Raw genomic sequence first — 11,901 nt, forward strand, 5'->3', positions numbered from 1 at the left:
AATTGTGGAGTGCTAACCACTGAACCACCAGGGAAGTCCCAGTTTACCCTCTATGAAAAACTAATATACTTAAGTGACCAAGAGGACAAAACATCATGCATCCAGGCATATTAATTAAATGTGTAAAGCAAGAAAGATACAAAGCAACTTCCTTTAAATATCAATTTTTGGTTACACATTTAAGATTATCATATAATTGAACTTTTGTCATTAGATGTATATATTTTTAAAATGTTAGTAAATATTGAGTCACAAATTAATATTATAAATAATCATTAAAAAATATAAATGACCAGAGCTTTGATCCAGATATTTCATTCTTTACCTTCATGTAATATATGTGTTTTGTGATTATTAATATGCACAAAATCATTATTCACTCAGGATTAAATCCAATGAAACATATTTTGATTATGATTTTTTCCCTCTATTTACTCTTTATGCCTTTGGATTATTTTTTAGAGAATAAAGAAGTTTTGTGAATTTTGTGTTCTGTTGATACCAAAAACTACATGTACAAATCACCAGAATTCCATTTTCTACATGACAGTGAGCTTACATTTACATGGGTAAATCAGATAGTGAAAGACTGCAGTATTCAATATTTCAGCTAAATTTCTCTTGAAAGAGGCATTTCTGCTAGAAGTCAAAATAAAAATTAAAATGGTTATAACTAAGTCAATATTAGAATATATTGAAAACACTCAGAGCTATAAAAATAAAATGACAATTCTTGAATTTAATATTATAAGATCAACTTTTAAAATTAATGTAAAGCTTCTAAAAATACAATTTTAGTGGAAGGCATAAAATCCAAATACACGTGACTCAGCATTGAAACATTAAGTTTGCAAAGGAGGGAATAATAATATCAGCCGTGTTGCAAGCATGTGCAGCAGGAATGGACATTTGCACACATTACTTTATGCCCCTTTATAGAAACCTTGACAGCTAATAAGTACCAGGGCAAGTTCAGTCCAAGGTTTCCCTCACACTACATGCACTTTTCACCATTTTTCACTGCCTCCTGTCATACCATGGCTTCATTTTGTAACAGACATCCCACTTGCCACTGTAAGTGAAATAATACATGTTTTTTGATATGTATTTTTTAATTTTTTTCATAGTTTTTTTTAAAACATTAAGACTAGAGAAACAGTGTGAAATAGTAGGAATCTGATGTGGCTCATATATCACAAAGCCAAAAACAAAAGGGTAATTGACTGCTTTCCTCATTATAGCAAAATATAACCCCCAGATGATTGAATAGGTCCAATGCTTTCTTTTTTTTTTTCCATTTTATTTATTTATTTATTATTTTTGGGGGGGTACACCAAGTTCAATCATCTGTTTTTATACACACATCCCCATATTCCCTCCCTCCCTTGACTCCCCCCCCACCACCCCTCGAGTCCCCCCATTCTCCCCCTCCCAGTCCTCTAAGGCATCTTCCATCCTCGAGTTGAACACTCTTTGTTATACAACAACTTCCCATTGGCTATCTATTTTACAGTTGGTAGTATATATATGTCTGTGCTACTCTCTCGCTTCGTCTCAGCTTCCCCTTCACCCCTCGCCCCCTCCCAAACCTCGAGTTCTCCAGTCCATTCTCTGCATCTGCGTCCTTGTTCTTGTCACTGAGTTCGTCAGTACCATTTTTAGATTCCGTATATATGAGTTAGCATATAATATTTGTCCTTCTCTTTCTGACTTACTTCACTCTGTATGACAGACTCTAGGTCTATCCACCTCATTACATATAGCTCCATCTCATCCCTTTTTATAGCTGAGTAATATTCCATTGTGTATATATGCCACATCTTCTTTATCCATTTATTTGTTGATGGGCATTTAGGTTGCTTCCATGTCCTGGCTATTGTAAATAGTGCTGCAATAAACATTATGGTACAAGTTTCTTTTGGGATTATGGTTTTCTTTGGGTATATGCCCAGGAGTGGGATTACTGGATCATATGGTAGTTCTATTTGTAGTTTTTGAAGGAACCTCCAAATTGTTTTCCATAGTGGCTGGACCAACTTGCATTCCCACCAACAGTGCAGGAGAGTTCCCTTTTCTCCACACCCTCTCCAACATTTGTGGTTTCCAGATTCTGTGATGATGGCCATTCTGATGGGTGTGAGGTGATACCTCATTGTGGCTTTGACTTGCATTTCTCTGATGATGAGTGATGTTGAGCATCTTTTCATGTGTGTGTTGGCCATCTGTATGTCTTCTTTGGAGAAATGTCTATTTAGGTCTTCTGCCCATTTGTGGATTGGGTTATTTGCTTTTTTGGTATTAAGCTGCATGAGCTGCTTGTATATTTGGGAGGTTAATCCTTTGTCCGTTGTTTCATAGGCAACTATTTTTTCCCGTTCTGAGGGTTGCCTTCTAGTCCTGTTTATGGTTTCTTTCACTGTGCAAAAGCTTTTAAGTTTCATGAGGTCCCATTTGTTTATTCTTGATTTTATTTCCATGATTCTAGGAGGTGGGTCCAAAAGGATCTTGCTTTGATGTATATCATAGAGTGTTCTTCCTATGTTTTCCTCTAGGAGTTTTATAGTGTCTGGCCTTACATGTAGGTCTTTAATCCAGTCCAATGCTTTCTTGACTGACAGTTTTTCCTGATTGTTCCTACCTTAAAGAGATCAGTCTCTGTCAGAAAAATAAAAGTATAAGGTCAATTTGGAACACTCTTATTCAACTCTACAAACATAAATTCAATATTTTCTATTTTCTTTGTTGTATTTAATCACCTATGTGATAGGCAACAGCTAAAAATATTCCATAACATATCTGATCTTGATATTTTAGGTCCAAACTCTTAAAATACTCTGCAAATGATCTGAAGTTTTCTCCTACTTGTGAATCAGTAAAGGGAGGTTTAGATACAATATGAATATAGTTAGTTCAAGCTGTTTATATCCACCTACTCAACTCTTGATAAAACCACAGGAGATTCCCCAAGGGGAATAGGCCCCAATTATCTTCTTGTTCAAAATAGCAACATGATGATTCATGCAATAAAAAAGAAAATGGACCTGGAATAGTTTACTACATATTAGGATTGTTGAATAAATACAGTCCTGCAGCCTCTGATTTATAATCATGTTTTAGATCTGCAATTTCCCAGATAATTAGTAGTGATAAGCATTTTTTCATACTAACCTGTTGTCCATTTGTATGTCCTCTTTGGAGAAATGTCTGTTCAATGGTTTGTAAATATTTTCTCCCATTCTGTAGGTTGTCTTCTCACTCTATTGATTATTTCCTTTGCTGTATATATTTTTAGTTTGATGTATTCCCACTTATCTACTTTTGCTTTTGTTGTCTGCGCATATGGTGTCATATCCATTCAATTATTACTAAGCCCAGTGTTTATAGCTTCAGGTCTTATGTTCAACTCTTTAAGCTGACTTTTGTTCATTGTGTAAGATCAGGGTTGAATTTCATTCTTTGGCATGCAAATATTTAGTTTCCCAACACAATTTGTTGAGGTGACTATCCTTTTCCCATTGTGTACTGTTGATACCCTTGTTGAAGGTTAATTGAATAAATATATGTGAATTGATTTGTGGGCTCTGTATTCTGTTCCATTGGTTTATATGTGTGTTTTTATACCAATACCACACAGTTCAAATACTGTAGCTTTGTAGTATATTTTGAAATCAGGACCTGTGATGACTCCAGCTTTGTTCTTTTACACAAGATTTCTTTGGAAATTTAAAGTCTTTTTTTGGTACCACATAAAATTTAGGATTATTTTTTTCTATCTCTATTAAAAATGAGTGTTATTTTGATAAGGATTACACAGAATCCTTAGATTGCCTTGGGTAGTATGGATATTTTATCAAAAGTGATCAAGATTACAATTGCATATCAATTCACACCTGTTAGCATTGCTAATATTAGGAAAAATAGCAACTAGCATTGACAATGATATGGAGAAAGAACTCTTTGGGTACTGTTGATAGAAATGTAAATTTGTATAACCATTACAGAAAATGGTATAGAGGTTCCTCAAAAAATTAAGAATAAAATTACTATATGATCTAGCAATCCTTTCTGGGTATTTATACAAAGGAATTGAAGTTAGAATCTTGGAGAGATACCACAGTCTTATGTTCATTGCAGCATTATTGACAACAGCCAAGATATGAAAATCACCTAAATGTCTATTTATGGAAAAATCATTAAAAAAATCTGGTATATAAATAGAATGGAATATTATTCAACCTAAATAAAGGAGGACATTCTGCCATTGCAATAACATGGATGGACCTGGAGGGCATTTGCTAGGTAAAATAAGTCAGACACAGAAGGACAAATACTCTGTGATCTCGCTTATATGAGTGATCTAAAATAGTCAAACTCATAGATGCAGAGAGTAGAATGGTGGTTTCTAGGGGCTGGGAGGAGGGGGAAATGGGGAAGTGATGGTCAAAAGATACAAAGTTTCAGCTATGCTAGTTCAATAAATTCTGGAGATGTACCATATAGCCTAGTACCTATAGATAACACTATGCTTTGTATACTTAAAATTTGCTAAGAAGTTAGATCTTATGTTAAGTGTTTTCACTACAAAAATTATAAAACAATAAAGGAGGCAGAGGAAACTTTTGGGAGGTAAGGATATGTTTATGGCCTTGATAGAGGTAATGTTTTCATGGGTGTGTACTCATCTTAACTCTTTCAGTGGAGTGCATTAAACATGTATATCATTTTAAATGTCAGTTAAACATCAGTAAGTTGGTTGGTTGTATACATATATAGGTGTATATATACTTTTATAAATTTATATATGTTTCAACATTAGATAAAACTTTTAAGACATAAAACAATCTTTTTTCATATCTCTGACACTGTGTTAACACAACTTCTCTGAGGCTCAGATTCCTCATCCTGGCGATATAACTTATTTACATTGCAACAAATCAGTTTATATGGTAAACTATAAAATGTAAAATTACACTATAATTTTTTGCCAGATACAGCATATGCATTTATAGTCATCTGAATTAATTATACTTCTCCCCTGTTCAAATTATAAAGCCCTGTGTTTGAAGTGAAAAACATGTAAATTTTGAACTTCCTGAAATGGTTATTATTCAAGTGTTAAGAAAAATACAAAACACCTCAAACATGGAGTAGGAGACATAAAACTGTAAGACTTCAAAAGTCATGTGATATTGTGATTCCTGGGTACAAATCTATAGCATATTTGGATGACATGATAATACCTATATATCTATTATCTATACACACACATGGGACCTAAATAAAGAAATTTGACATTGATAGACAAGGAGACCCATCATGATTTTTACTTTTCTTCAATTCTACAGTTGCTCTTGATGGGCAGTTGGGTTGGAAACAGTAGATCTAGCAACAATTTCTCATTTTATAGTAAGTGAAATTGAACTGTGGGACAGGAATATCATTTGATAATCATTCATGTATTTGTTCAATATTTTTCAGAACCTAGTAAGTTTGGGAAAAGCTAAAAAAAATATGTCAGGGACTATAAACACCATGAACAGAAGCAAAGTCATAAAAGGGGATACAGTGTGATGTTCTGGTGGGGAGTAGACATATTTTAGGGTCATGCAGTGTGTGCTCTATAATGATGCTGAAAACAAATCTGAATGAAGTGATCTGACACTAAGAATTCTTTTTGGTGACCAGCTTGTAAAGATGGGCAGACAAAATATACTACAGACATTTGAATAACTCCTCTAGTATGAAAAGGGAAACAAAAACAAGAAATAAAATTAAAGTGGAGACTTCTCATTTCTAGTTCCACAGATAAGGGACTTGGAAGTTGCCACTCTGTCCTATCAACAATAAACTGTACTTGGATCCTTAAAGAGAGGAGGGCACAGGACAAGCAGCAGCCTCAAAGCCTGGAGAAACAGCCAAGGGAATGCAGGCAGTGAAGACTTACCTGCAGAGACTCAGGAGCAGAAATCACCCCAGGAACCAGTGCCTGGGTAAGAAACCCTGAACCGTAATTGACAAATGCTGGAGGCTTAGTGTGGGTAACTCTGAGCATTAAAAATTTCAGGGAGATTCAGACATAGGAGGCCCCTCATAACACTGTGAGACTTAATTCCAGAAGATTGACCAGCTCCCACAGTAAATACTGGAGAAAAATTACTTGTGCTTGCAGCAGGGGGAGGCAAAAAGAGCTATGGTATTTTGAAATATGCCAGTCTATTCTGTTCTTCTTAACAAAGCTTGCCCTAAGGAGACAAGAGTTAACCAGAGCCTAGTGTGCTGGGGTATTATCAGAGCCTAACTAACATGGGAATGGTAGGGACAGAGTAAAGGGACAAAGTAGGTGAAAATAGTTAATCCCACTAGGGGATTGTAATTAGAGAAAAAGTATAGGAGGCCCCTGAAAATTAATGCTCACTCAAGAAAACAGGTTTGCTCAACTAGAAAACCAAGCAGGCTTGCTTAACAACAAAACCATGCAACAGAAGCATGAGACATGCCCCCAGACAATAATACAATAAAACTAAGTAGTTGTTTCACTTCATCAAAAACTGTCATTATTTTCTCAGGTGGCTGCACCATTAACATTCCTGCAGCAATGGATGAACGGTTCAGTTGTTCTGCATCCTCACAAACACTTCATTTTCTCAGTTATTATCATTTTAAACGTTACTCATTCTAACAGGTATATGGGATCACCTTGCTTTAAACTGCTTTTCTTCCCCTAACATCAGATGACGTTTAACACTTTTTCATGGGCTTTTGTTATAAAATGTTTCTTTAAGTTCATGCCTATTTTTTATTGTTTTTCTTTTATTTCTTTTGATATTCTTTTTAAATATCCTGGATACATATTCTTTATTTGGTAGCTCTTCAGCAAATATTCTATGCAAGTCTTTGATTTGTTTGTTTATTCCCTTAACAATGTCATTCACAGAGCAGAAGATTTCAATATGATAAAATGCAGTTTATCACTTTCTTCTCCTATGGTTCACGTATTTTGAGATTTATCTAAAAATTTGTGATTAAGCCATGGTCATACAGTTGTCCACGTTTTCTCTAGAAATGTTATCAAGATTTTAGATTCATTTTGAGAAAAGTTTTATATATAGTGCAAATAAGAAGTCAAAGTTTATTTGTGTGTGTGTGGCGTAGGGCTATTCTGTATTTGAAATATCATCTAAAAAGTGCTATCCTTCCTCCATAGATTTTTCTTTATTTTATAAATTTATTCATTTTATTTATTTTATTTTTGGCTGCCTTGTGTCTTCATTGCTGTGGGCAGGCTTTCTCTAGTTGTGGAGAGCAGGGGCTACTCTTTGCTGCAGTGCGTGGGTTTGCTTTTCACTGCAGAGCACAGGCTCTGGGTGCACAGGCTTCAGTAGCTGTGGAACATGGGTTCAGTAGTTGTGGCTTGCAGGTTCTAGAGCACAGGTTCAGTAGTTGTGGTACACGGGCTTAGTTGCTCCGCAGCATGTGGGATCTTCCCAGACAAGCGATGGAACCTGTGTCCCCTGCATTGGCAGGTGGATTCTTAACCACTGACCACCAGGGAAGCCCACTCCATACATTTTTCTCAGCAACTTAGTCAAAAAACAATTGACCAAAAGTTTGCGATTCTATTTCTGAAGACTATTCTGTTCCACTGATTTAGGTATCTTTTTACCAATATCCCACTCTCTGATTCCTTTAACCTTTAAGTTAGTCCTGTAATCAAATTTATGTGAATACTACAACTTTATTCTTCCTTCTTCTTTTTCAAAACTATTTTTTCAAAGTTCTTTGCTTTTTCATGGAAATTATAGAATCGGAGTCACTATTCCTACAAAAAGACTTGCTTAATTTTGGTTGGGGTTGCATTGAATCTGTAGGTAGCTCAACTTAGAGTTGCATTTAATTTATAAATCAACTTTTCACAGTTGCGCTTCCACCAGTATCATTTTCATTCCTTCTTCTAATTTACATTCACATTTCAAAACCAACATTCCTGGTTAATACCTTACAATCCTGGGGCTTCCTAGGTGGCACAGTGGTTGAGAATCCGCCTGCCAATGCAGGGGACACGTGTTTGATCCCTGCTCCAGGAAGATCCCACATCCCGCGGAGCAACTCAGCCCATGCGCCACAACTATTGAGCCCATGTGCTGCAACTACTGAAGCCCACGCGCCTAGAGCCCATGCTCTGCAACAAGAGAAGCCACAGCAATGAGGAGCCTGCACACCACAACGAAGAGTAGCCCCCACTCACCACAACTAAAGAAAGCCCGTGCACAGCAAAAAAAAAAATAAATAAATAAACAAAAAAAAACCCCAAAACAAAAAAAACTTACAATCTTTTACTGTGGTACTTAGGCATCAATGCATTTTCCACAATTTTTTCACAAATTTCTTATGTACATAACCAGTTACTACTCTATATCAGTACATGACAATCTTTAAGACAAGATCATACACTCCCCAAATATTTGACCTTTCTCTCTGCCACTTCTCTAACATTCTATCACATAGAACATTACAGTTTTCTGTATACTGTCACATCTTTCCTGTCAATGCTTCCTATTCTTGTATTCATATCTTATCATCCCTATTAAACTCTCAATGAGTTTAAACCTATTTCTCATACCACTTACAAATGTAGTATTCTAAATTTACAAAAAGGATAGTTACACTTATTAAAAAATTATACATTTTGTCATAGGTTACTCTTTCATTATGTTCATGTTTACAGAATATTAAGATAATTTAAAAAAAAGGTTATATTCCCAGGAAGAGAGAACTGGATTTTACATAATTCTGCTTATCATCCTAGCAGCATATCACTATTTAGTATCAGAGCTTGGAATATTCCTATAGCAGTAGATTTCTTTTCCACTAAGGGATTACTTTAAACTAAACAATGTCTAAAGTACATTGATGTCATCATTAGTGTGGTTTCCTCTTGGGGTTTCACTGTAAACATTAAGAAGAACTTGAGAAGATGGCTCAGTGTAAGAATATAAATACATAATATTCACAGCATATCTTGAGTGAGTAGTTCATTCCCACAGGTGAGATGAAAGATTTGTACCTTAAAATACATTTCCCTTGAATTTGAAACTAGAATATGTGCCTTAATATTTGTATTTAAGAAAGAGGATTCTAGTTAACTCTAAGTTTATTAAAGATTGATACATGCCTTTCAGGAAACATAGCAAAGAAAACAGGAAGGGCTCCATACATATACCGGTCAAAGAGCAGTAAATAGAAAATTTTCATTAATTTCCTTAATGAAAGATAATTGTCAATACAGGGGCAGCAGAATTAAGGGCTTATAATTAAAGTTTAAGACAATTATTAACTGGAAAAAAATTAACTATTATCCAACCTTTGGGTATATGCCACTTTGGAATCATTATTTTTTGATAGAAAAAAGCAAACAGATTTTAAATTTATTTTACTAGTTAGCTGATTGATCTAGAAGCTATTTGTATGTGTGTGTATGTATTTTAATTTCATGGACTAATATACTTAATTGCTTAAAAGAAGAGAAGTCCAATGTGCAATTTGCTGTCTCATATTGTTTCTAGATGATAACATTTCCAGAATGATGGCATTTCATAGTGGAATTTAATATGATCAACTGGAAATAGTATAGAATCTGAAGTCAGAGAAATCTAAGCTTGACTCCTGGTTCTTCTAGGAACTGTGTGACCCTGGTGAAATTATATGCCTACTTGGGCCTCAGTTTCTCATCTATAAAATGATGCTGAAGTATTTAGTTCGTCAGTTGCTATGTAGATTATATTGTGCACAAAATTCCTAACCCCTAGTAGCCCCTCCATAATATGTAGAAGCTACACTCCTAATTTTCCCTTTTATTGAGCTTGCTGTCTGTAACACTGTTCTCATGCATGCCTGGTACTTTATATTTTTTGACCATGAGAGTTGGGAAACTGATTTTATTTTAGTCTTCCAGATTAATTATGTTTTGTTGAAAATTCAGGATTTCTAGTTTCTATATGTTAAAGTGAAATCATAAGACATGAACACAAGCATTTCTAATTTTCTAAAATATCAGTTAACAAAAGTGCCTGTCCGAAGAACAGTTTGGATGCAGTAGCTAAACCTCATACTTTTTCTCTATGATGACTCCAGTGCCCCATAGTGAAACACATAAATGCTCTAATGGGGCATAAATTGGAATAAAACATACCTTAATTCATAAGCTCATCTTCTTGCTCTGCAGGCAAGAACACAGACATCAAGTATTACTGGAAATTTATACTGACCAGAGTACCAGGAAAATTTAAGTAAATATATCATTTTATTGACATGCCTACATATTTTTTTTACCATTCTATATTTTTATTTTTTATTTTTTTTTTCCAGAGGCAAAAATTTAAATTGCTTTAATTCCCCTAATCACTCTATGACATATTTATGGTATCATCCAAATCTTGATTAAAGTTCTTACTAATGTGTTATGATAAAAACAAAGATAAAACAAATTTGAAAACCATTATTTTTTTGTATTGCCTTACAAAGCTTAAGTATCCAAAGGAGATTTGTAAAGTTGAATTTTATAAATTTCTTTGTTCCATGTGGAACAGAGAAGGATTTTGTCCCTTAATCAAATTTTTTTAGGTTCAGGTCTCTGCATTGTAGCAGTTTCATAATTTTTTAATGCCTTTATTAGCTAAAATATGAAGCAATCACATTTAAATGAAAGTGGGAAGGTTATATACTATTTTTTTTAAATTTTTTTATTTTTTTTAAATTTTTTTTCTTTTTTTTTTCTTTTTCTTTTTTTTTGGGGGGGGGTACACCAGGTTCAATCATCTGTTTTTATACATATATCCCCATATTCCCTCCCTTCCTTGACTCCCCCTCCTCGAGTCCCCCCCACCCTCCCTGCCCCAGTCCTCTAAGGCATCTTCCATCCTCGAGTTGGACTCCCTTTGTTATACAACAACAAAAAATGGTACTAATTCTTAATTTTTTTTTCTTTTCTTAAGCTTAAAAAGTCCATCAGCCAAAGTTTTTTTTTTTTTTTTTTTTTTGATTTTGGTATACCACATCATAGAATGCCTCATAAATTCTAATTTTAAAGACATTCTTAACTTTCAAAGTTTCAGAAAAGATAATTCACCATTCTAATTTGGGAACAGGCAGAATCCAGTGAAAGAAAAGCATTTTAAAGAATCTTATAGTATAGAGTATTGGGATACACTGGATTTAATTATCAATAGAATAGTGTTTAGATATATATATATATATATATATATATATATTTAGTGCCTTATATCAAATATAAGTATTACTTAAAAAAGGTTTTAGCTTCTGCTTGGGAAGCAATTTGCATTAATTGCTCAATGCTGTTCTTTTTACAATTCATTTTTAAATTCTTTATTTTATTGGCATTAAGTAAAATTTGGAAGTTATTTTTCATGGACATGCATCATTCACAAATACTTAATACTTTAACTCAATAAAACGTATTTTAATGCAGCTGGTAAAAAAATGCTGTGCAATCACGCTATGTTCATGTAGTTGAACAAGATATGCCTGAAAGTTTTGGTCAATGAATTAGTTATCTTTTGCTTCAGAAGAAGTAACTTTTCCAAGCTTATGCTGTCACTAAGTGCTAAATCTGAGATTTTAATGCAAGGTTTTATCTCCAAAGGAAGTTCTAATTTCCCACAGTTGTTTTATTTCAAGCATGTCAGTTAAGCAAAGGTTAGAATTGTAATTTCACTGAAATTTCTCCTGTACATATCAGTCAACATATATTTTGTGATGGATTCCTTACTAGGCTTACTGGTACATTTTTCACAATTTGTTTGCATATTTTTATTTATTTTCTCTGTGCTTATTTTTACCTGTCTTTTCCCCATTTTTCATCTGACGCTCTATAGTAAACAGTTT

The sequence above is a fragment of the Hippopotamus amphibius genome, chromosome 3, assembly GCF_030028045.1.
Source record: "Hippopotamus amphibius kiboko isolate mHipAmp2 chromosome 3, mHipAmp2.hap2, whole genome shotgun sequence".
Classification (NCBI taxonomy): Eukaryota; Metazoa; Chordata; class Mammalia; order Artiodactyla; family Hippopotamidae; genus Hippopotamus; species Hippopotamus amphibius.